Below are 9,973 nucleotides of genomic sequence, written 5' to 3' on the forward strand. Positions count from 1 at the left end.
GAATACAAGCTGGAGTGGTACTGAGTCTCACTCACACATCATGAAAGAGCCAATTCAATCAAGGCCTCCATTAATACTAGCTGGAGTGGGGCTGAGTCCCACTCACACACCAGGAGAGAGGCAATTCAATCCAGGCCTCCATTAATACCTGCTGGAGTGGTACTGAGTGCCACTCAAACATCAGGAATGCGCAAATTCAATCCAGACCTCTTATTAATACCAGCTGACGTGGTACTGAGTACCACTCACACACCAGGAAAGAGCCAATTAATCCAGACCTCTATTAATACCAGCTGCAGTGGTACTGATCCCCACTCACACACCAGGGAAGACCCAATTCAATACAGGCCTCTATAAATACCAGCTGGAGTGGCACCGAGTCCCACTCACACCAGGAAAGTGCCAATTCAATCCAGATCTCTATTAATACCAGCTGGAGTGGTACCGAGTCCCACTCACACACCAGGAAAGAGCCAATTCAATCCAGACCTCTATTCATACCAGCTGGAGTGGTACCGAGTTCCACTCGCACACCAGGAAAGAGCCAATTCAATCCAGACCTCTTTTCCCACCAACTCGAATGATACTGAGTCCCACTCAGCCACCGGAAAATAGCCAACTCAATCCGGACCTCGATGAATACAAGCCGGAATGGCAGTGAGTCTCACTTACATATCAGGAAATAGCAAAATCATTCCAGACCTTGATGAATACCAGCTGGAGTGGCACTGGGTCTCACTTATACACCAAGAAAGGGCCAATACAATCCAATCCTCTTATTAACACCAGCTGGAGAGGTACTGAGCACCACTCACACACCAGGACGGAGCCAATTCAATCCAGACCTCTATTAATACCAGCTGGAGTGGTACTGAGCCCCATTCACACACCAGGAAAGAGCCAATTCAATCCAGACCTCTATTAATACCAGCGAAAGTGGTACTGAGTCCCACTGAAACACCAGCAAAGAGCCAATTAAATCCAGACCTCTATTAATACCAGCTGGAGTGGTACTGAGTCCCATTGAAACACCAGGAAAGAGCCAATTCAATCCAGACCTCTATTAATACCAGCTGGAGTGGTACTGAGTCCCACTCTCACACCGGCAGAGAGGTAATTCAATCCAGGCCTCCATTAATAACAGCTGGAGTGGTACTAAGCCCCACTCACACACCAGGAAGGTGCCAATTCAATCCAGGCCTCTATTAATACCACCGGAAGTGGTACTGAGTCCCAATGAAACACCAGCAAAGAGCCAATTAAATCCAGACCTCTATTAATACCAGCTGGAGTGGTACTGAGTCCCACTGAAACACCAGGAAAGAGACAATTCAATCCAGACCTATATTAATACCAGCTGGAATGGTACTGAGTCCCACGCACACACCAGGAAAGCGCCAATTCAATACAGGCCTCTATGAATACAAGCTGGAGTGGTACTGAGTCCCACTCACACACCAGGAGAGAGGCAATTCAATCCAGGCCTCCATTAATACCAGCTGGAGTGGTACTGAGTGCCACTCAAAGACCAGGAATGCGCAAATTCAATCCAGACCTCTTATTAATACCAGCTGACGTGGTACTGATCCCCACTCACACACCAGGGAAGACCCAATTCAATACAGGCCTCTATTAATACAAGCTGGAGTGGCACCGAGTCCCACTCACACCAGGAAAGTGCCAATCCAATCCAGATCTCTATTAATACCAGCTGGAGTGGTACCGAGTCCCACTCACACACCAGGAAAGAGGCAATTCAATCCAGACCTCTTTTACCACCAACTGGAATGATACTGAGTCCCAGTCAGCCACCAGAAAATAGCCAACTCAATCCAGACCTCGATGAATACCAGCTGTAGTGGCATTGGGTCTCACTTACACATCAGGAAAGAGCAAAATCATTCCAGACCTCGATGAATACCAGCTGGAGTGGCACTGGGTCTCACTTATACACCAGGAAAGGGCTAATCCAATCCAGATCTCTATTAATACCGGCTGGAGTGGTACCGAGTCCCACTCACACACCAGGAAAGAGCAAATTCGATCCAGACCTCTATTAATGCCGGCTGCAGTGGTACTGAGTCCCACTCTCACACCGGTAGAGAGGCAATTCAATCCAGGCCTCTATTAATACCAGCTGCAGTGGTTCTGATCCCCACTCACACACCAGGAACGTGCCAATTCAATCCAGGCCTCTATTAATACCAGCTGGAGGGGCACTGAGCACCACTCACTCATCAGTTAAGAGACAATTCAATACAGGCCTCTATTAATACCAGCTGGAGTTGCACTGAGTCCCAGTCACACCTCAGGAAAGAGCCAATTCAATCCAGACCTCTATTATACCAGCTGGAGTGGTACTGATCCCCACGCACACAGCAGGAAAGTGCCAATTCAATCCAGGCTTCTATTTAGAGCGACTGCAGTGCGATGAGTCCAGCTCACACACCTGGAAAGAGCCAATTCAGTCCAGGCCTCTATTAATATCAGCTGCAGTGGTACTGATCCCCACTCACACACCAGGGAAGACCCAATTCAATACAGGCCTCTATTAATACAAGCTGGAGTGGCACCGAGTCCCACTCACACCAGGAAAGTGCCAATCCAATCCAGATCTCTATTAATACCAGCTGGAGTGGTACCGAGTCCCACTCACACACCAGGAAAGAGCCAATTCAATCCAGACCTCTTTTACCACCAACTGGAATGATACTGAGTCCCACTCAGCCACCGGAAAATAGCCAACTCATTCCAGACCGCGATGAATACAAGCCGGAATGGCACTGAGTCTCACTTACACATCAGGAAAGAGCAAAATCATTCCAGACCTTGGTGAATACCAGCTGGAGTGGCACTGGGTCTCACTTATACACCAAGAAAGGGCCAATACAATACAATCCTCTTATTCACACCAGCTGGAGAGGTACTGAGCATCACTCACACACCAGGACGGAGCCAATTCAAACCAGACCTCTATTAATACCAGCTGGAGTGGTACTGAGCCCCATTCACACACCAGGAAAGAGCCAATTCAATCCAGACCTCTATTAATACCAGCTGGAGTGGTACTGAGTCCCACTGAAACACCAGCAAAGAGCCAATTAAATCCAGACCTCTATTAATACCAGCTGGAGTTGTACTGAGTCCCATTGAAACACCAGGAAAGAGCCAATTAAATCCAGACCTCTATTAATACCAGCTGGAGTGGTACTGAGTCCCACTCTCACACCGGCAGAGAGGTAATTCAATCCAGGCCTCCATTAATAACAGCTGCAGTGGTACTAATCCCCACTCACACACCAGGAAGGTGCCAATTCAATCCAGGCCTCTATTAATACCACCGGAAGTGGTACTGAGTCCCACTGAAACACCAGCAAAGAGCCAATTAAATCCAGACCTCTATTAATACCAGCTGGAGTGGTACTGAGTCCCACTGAAACACCAGGAAAGAGACAATTCAATCCAGGCCCCTATTAATACCAGCTGCAGTGGTACTGAGTCCCACTCACACACCAGGAAATAGCAAATTCGATCCAGACCTCTATTAATACCGGCTGCAGTGTTACTGAGTCCCACTCTCACACCGGTAGAGGGGCAATTCAATCCAGGCCTCTATTAATACCAGCTGCAGTGGTACTGATCACCACTCACACACCAGGAAAGTGCCAATTCAATCCAGGCCTATATTAATACCAGCTGGAGTGGTACTGAGCCCCACTCACTCATCAGTTAAGAGACAATTCAATACAGGCCTCTATTAATACCAGCTGGAGTTGCACTGAGTCCCACTCTCACCTCAGGAAAGAGTCAATTCAAACCAGACCTCGATTAATACCAGCTGGAGTGGTACTGAGCCCCACTCACACATCATGAAAGAGCCAATGCAATAAAGGCCTCTATTAATAACAGCTGCAGTGGCACTGATTCCCACTCACGCACCAGGAAAGAGCCAAATCAATCCAGGCTTCTATTAATACCAGCTGCAGTGGTACTGATCCCCCCTCACACACCAGGAAAGAGCCAATTCAATCCAGGCCTCTATTTAGAGCGACTGGAGTGGGACTGAGTCCCACTCACTCACCAGGATAGAGCCAATTCAAACCAGGTTTCCATTAATACCAGCTGGAGAGGTACTGAGTCCCACTCACACACCAGGAAATTGCCAATTCAATCCAGGTCTCTATTAATACCAGCTGGAGAGGTACCGAGTCACACTCACACACCAGGGAAAGAGCCAATTCAATCCAGGCCACTTTTAATACCAGCTGGAGTGGTACTGAGTGCCACTCAAACACCAGGAAAGCGCCAATTCAATCCAGACCTCTATTCAATACCAACTGAAGTGGTACTGAGTACCACTCACACACCAGGAAAGAGCCAATTAATCCAGACCTCTATTAATACCAGCTGGAGTGGTACTGAGTCTCACTCACACACCAGGAAAGCGCCAATTCAATCCAAGCCTCTATGAATACAAGCTGGAGTGGTACTGAGCCCCACTCACACATCATGAAAGAGACGATTCAATCCAGGCCTCTATTAATAACAGCTGCAGTGGCACTGATTCCCACTCACGCACCAGGAAAGAGCCAAATCAATCCAGGCTTCTATTAATACCAGCTGTAGTGGTACTGAGCCCCACTCACACACCAGGAAAGAGACGATTCAATCCAGGCCTCTATTAATACCAGCTGCAGTGGTACTGATCCCCACTCACACAGCAGGAAAGTGCCAATTCAATCCAGGCCTCTATTAATACCAGCTGGAGTGGTACTGAGCACCACTCACTCACCAGTTAAGAGACAATTCAATACAGGCCTCTATTAATACCAGCTGGAGTGGTACTGAGCACCACTCACTCACCAGTTAAGAGACAATTCAATACAGGCCTCTATTAATACCAGCTGGAGTGGTCCTGAGTCCCACTCACTCACCAGTTAAGAGACAATTAAATACAGGCCTCTATTAATACCAGCTGGAGTGGTACTGATCCCCACTCACTCACCAGTTAAGAGACAATTCAATACAGGCCTCTATTAATACCAGCTGGAGTGGTACTGAGCCCCACTCACACACCAGGAAAGAGCCAATTCAATCCAGGCCTCTATTAATACCAGCTGGAGTGGTACTGATCCCCACTCACTCACCAGTTAAGAGACAATTCAATACAGGCCTCTATTAATACCAGCTGGAGTGGTACTGAGCCCCACTCACACAGCAGGAAAGTGCCAATTCAATCCAGGCCTCTATTAATACCAGCTGGAGTGGTACTGAGCCCCACTCACTCACCAGTTAAGAGACAATTCAATACAGGCCTCTATTTAGAGCGACTGCAGTGGGAACTGAGTCCCACTCACACATCATGAAAGTGCCAATTCAATCCAGGCTTCCATTAATACCAGCTGGAGTGGTACTGAGCCCCACTCACTCACCAGTTAAGAGACAATTCAATCCAGGCCTCTAGTTAGAGCGACTGCAGTGGGAACTGAGTCCCACTCACACATCATGAAAGTGCCAATTCAATCCAGGCTTCCATTAATACCAGCTGGAGTGGTACTGAGTCTCACTCACACACCGGGAGAGAGCCAATTCAATCCAGGCCTCTATTAATCCCAGCTGCAGTGGTACTAATCCCCACTCACACACCAGGAAAGTGCCAATTCAATCCAGGCCTCTATTAATACCAGCTGGAGTGGTACTGAGCACCACTCACTCACCAGTTAAGAGACAATTCAATACAGGGCTCTATTAATACCAGCTGGAGTGGTACTGAGTCCCACTCACTCACCAGTTAAGAGACAATTCAATCCAGGCCTCTATTTAGAGCGACTGCAGTGGGAACTGAGTCCCACTCACACATCATGAAAGTGCCAATTCAATCCAGGCTTCCATTAATACCAGCTGGAGTGGTACTGAGTCTCACTCACACACCGGGAGAGAGCCAATTCAATCCAGGCCTCTATTAATCCCAGCTGCAGTGGTACTAATCCCCACTCACACACCAGGAAAGTGCCAATTCAATCCAGGCCTCTATTAATACCAGCTGGAGTGGTACTGAGCACCACTCACTCACCAGTTAAGAGACAATTCAATACAGGCCTCTATTAATACCAGCTGGAGTGGTACTGAGTCCCACTCACTCACCAGTTAAGAGACAATTAAATACAGGCCTCTATTAATACCAGCTGGAGTGGTCCTGAGTCCCACTCACTCACCAGTTAAGAGACAATTAAATACAGGCCTCTATTAATACCAGCTGGAGTGGTACTGAGTCCCTCTCGCTTACCAGGAAAGTGCCAATTCAATACAAGCCTCTATTAATACCAGCTGGAGTGGTACTGAGCCCCACTCACACACCAGGAAAGAGCCAATTCAATCCAGGCCTCTATTAATACCAGCTGGAGTGGTACTGATCCCCACTCACTCACCAGTTAAGAGACAATTCAATACAGGCCTCTATTAATACCAGCTGGAGTGGTACTGAGCCCCACTCACACAGCAGGAAAGTGCCAATTCAATCCAGGCCTCTATTAATACCAGCTGGAGTGGTACTGATCCCCACTCACTCACCAGTTAAGAGACAATTCAATACAGGCCTCTATTAATACCAGCTGGAGTTGCACTGAGTCCCACCCACACATCATGAAAGAGCCAATTCAATCCAAGCTTCCATTAATACCAGCTGGAGTGGTACTGAGTCTCACTCACACACCGGGATAGAGTCAATTCAATCCAGGCCTCGATAAATACCAGCTGGAGTGGTACTGAGTCCCTCTCGCTTACCAGGAAAGTGCCAATTCAATCCATGCCTCCATTAAAACAACTGGAGTGGTACTGAGTCCCACTGAAACACCAGGAAAGAGACAATTCAATCCAGACCTCTATTAATACCAGCTGGAGGGTTACTGAGTCCCACTCACACACCGGTAGAGAGGCAATTCAATCCACGCCTCTATTAATAACAGCTGCAGTGGTACTGAGTCCCACTCACACACCAGGAAAGAGCAAATTCGATCCAGAGCTCTATTAATACCGGCTGCAGTGTTACTGAGTCCCACTCTCACACCGGTAGAGGGGCAATTCAATCCAGGCCTCTATTAATACCAGCTGCAGTGGTACTGATCACCACTCACACACCAGGTAAGTGCCAATTCAATCCAGGCCTATATTAATACCAGCTGGAGTGGTACTGAGCCCCACTCACTCATCAGTTAAGAGACAATTCAATACAGGCCTCTATTAATACCAGCTGGAGTTGCACTGAGTCCCACTCACACCTCAGGAAAGAGCCAATTCAAACCAGACCTCGATTAATACCAGCTGGAGTGGTACTGAGCCCCACTCACACATCATGAAAGAGCCAATTCAATCAAGGCCTCTATTAATAACAGCTGCAGTGGCACTGATTCCCACTCACGCATCAGGAAAGAGCCAAATCAATCCAGGCTTCTATTAATACCAGCTGGAGTGGTACTGAGCCCCACTCACACACCAGGAAAGAGACGATTCAATCCAGGCCTCTATTAATACCAGCTGCAGTGGTACTGATCGCCACTCACACAGCAGGAAATTGCCAATTCAATCCAGGCCTCTATTTAGAGCGACTGCAGTGCGACTGAGTCCCACTCACACACCAGGAAAGAGCCAATTCAATCCAGGCCTCTATGAATACCAGCTGCAGTGGTACGGATCCCCACTCACACAGCAGGAAAGTGCCAATTCAATCCAGGCCTCTATTTAGAGCGACTGCAGTGGGAACTGAGTCCCACTCACACATCATGAAAGTGCCAATTCAATCAAGGCATCTATAAGTACCAGCTGGACTGGGACTGAGTCGCACTCACACACCGGGAGAGAGGCAATTCAATCCAGGTCTCTATTAATACCAGCTGGAGATGTACTGAGTCCCTCTCACACACCAGGAAAGAGCCAATTCAAACCAGGTTTCCATTAATACCAGCTGGAGTGGTACTGAGTCCCACTCACAGTCAGGAAAGAGGCAATTCAATCCAGACCTCTATCAATACAAGCTGGAGGGGTACTGAGTCCCATTCACACCCAGGAAATTGCCAATTCAATCCAGACATCTTATTATTACCAGCTTGAGTGGTACAGAGTCCCACTCACACACCAGGAAAGATGCAATTCAATACAAGTCTCTATTAATACCAGCTGGAGTGGTATTGAGGCCCACTCACACACCAGGATAGTGCCAATTCAATCCAGACCGCTATGAATACAAGCTGGAGTGGTACTGAGTCTCACTCACACACCAGGAAAGAGCCAATTCAATCCAGTCCTCTATTAATACCAGCTGGAGTGGTACTGAGTACCACTCACACACAAGGAAAGAGCCAATTCAAACCAGGTTTCCATTAATACCAGCTGGAGAGGTACTGAGTCCCACTCACACCCAGGAAAGAGGCAATTCAATCCAGATCTCTATTAATACCAGCTGGAGATGTACTGAGTCCCACTCACACACCAGGAAAGAGGCAATTCAATACAGGTCTCTATTAATACTAGCTGGAGTGGTACTGAGGCCCACTCACACACCAGGACAGTGCCAATTCAATCCAGACCTCTATTAATACCAGCTGGAGTGGTACTGAGTCCCACTGAAACAATAGAAAGGAGCCAATTCAATCCAGATCTCTATTAATACCAGCTGGATTGGTTCTGAATCCCACTCACACACCAGGAAAGTGTCAATTCAATCCAGATCACTATTAATACCAGCTGGAGTGGTACCGAGTCACACACACACACCAGGGAAGGAGCTAATTCAATCCAGGCCTCTATTAATACCAGCTGGAGTGGTACTGAGTCCCACTCACACACCAGGAAAGTTCCAATTCAATACAGACCTCTATTAATACAAGCTGGAGTGGGACTGAGTCCGACTCACACACCAGGAAAGAGACAATTGAAACCAGGCTTCTATTAATACCCGCTGGAGTGGTACTGAGTCCCACTTACACACCAGGAGAGAGGCAATTCGATCCTGGCCTCCATTAATACCTGCTGGAGTGGTACTGAGTGCCACACACACAGCAGGAAACGGACAGTTCATTCCAGGCAACTATTCATACCATCTGGAGTGGAATTAACTCCCACTCACACACCAGGAAACAGCCAATTCAATCCAGACCTCTATTAATACCAGCTGGAGTGATACTGATCACCACTCACACAGCAGGTAAGAGCCAATTCGATCCAGTCCTCTGTAATACCAGCTGGAGTGGTTCTGAGTCCCACTCACAAACCAGGAAAGAGCCAATTCAATTCAGGACTCTTTATTCCAGCTGGAGTGGAATTAACTCCTTCTCACACACCAGAAACAGCCAATTCAATCCTGACCTCAATAATACCAGCTGGTGTGCATCTGAGTCGCACTCACACGCCATGAAGGGGTCAGTTCATTCCAGGCCTCTACTAATACCAGCTGGAGTGGTACTGAGCTCCACTCACAATTCAGGAAAGAGCCAATTCAATTCAGGCCTCTATTAATACCAGCTGGATTGGAATTAACTCCTTCTCACACACAAGAAACAGCCAATTCACTCCTGACCTCCATAATACCAGCTGGTGTGCGTCTGAGTCCCACTCACACGCCATGAAGGGGTCATTTAATTCCTGGCTTCTTCATACCAGCTGGAGTGATACTGAGTCCCATTCACAAACCAGGAAAGAGCCAATTCAATCCAGGCTACTTTAATACCAGCTGGAGTGGGACTGAGTCCCACTCACACAACAGGACAGAGCCAAATCAATCCAAACCTCTATTAGTACCTGCTGGAGTGCGACCGAGTATCACTCAGACACCAGGAAAGAGCCCATTCAATCATGACCTCTTATTAATACCAGCTGGAGAGGTACTGAGCCACACTCACACATCTGGGAAGAGAGAATTCAATCCATACCTCTATTAATACCAGCTGGAGTGGTACTGAGTCCCACTCACAATTCAGGA

Source organism: Heterodontus francisci, chromosome 50 (assembly GCF_036365525.1).
Source record: "Heterodontus francisci isolate sHetFra1 chromosome 50, sHetFra1.hap1, whole genome shotgun sequence".
In the NCBI taxonomy this organism is placed as follows: Eukaryota; Metazoa; Chordata; class Chondrichthyes; order Heterodontiformes; family Heterodontidae; genus Heterodontus; species Heterodontus francisci.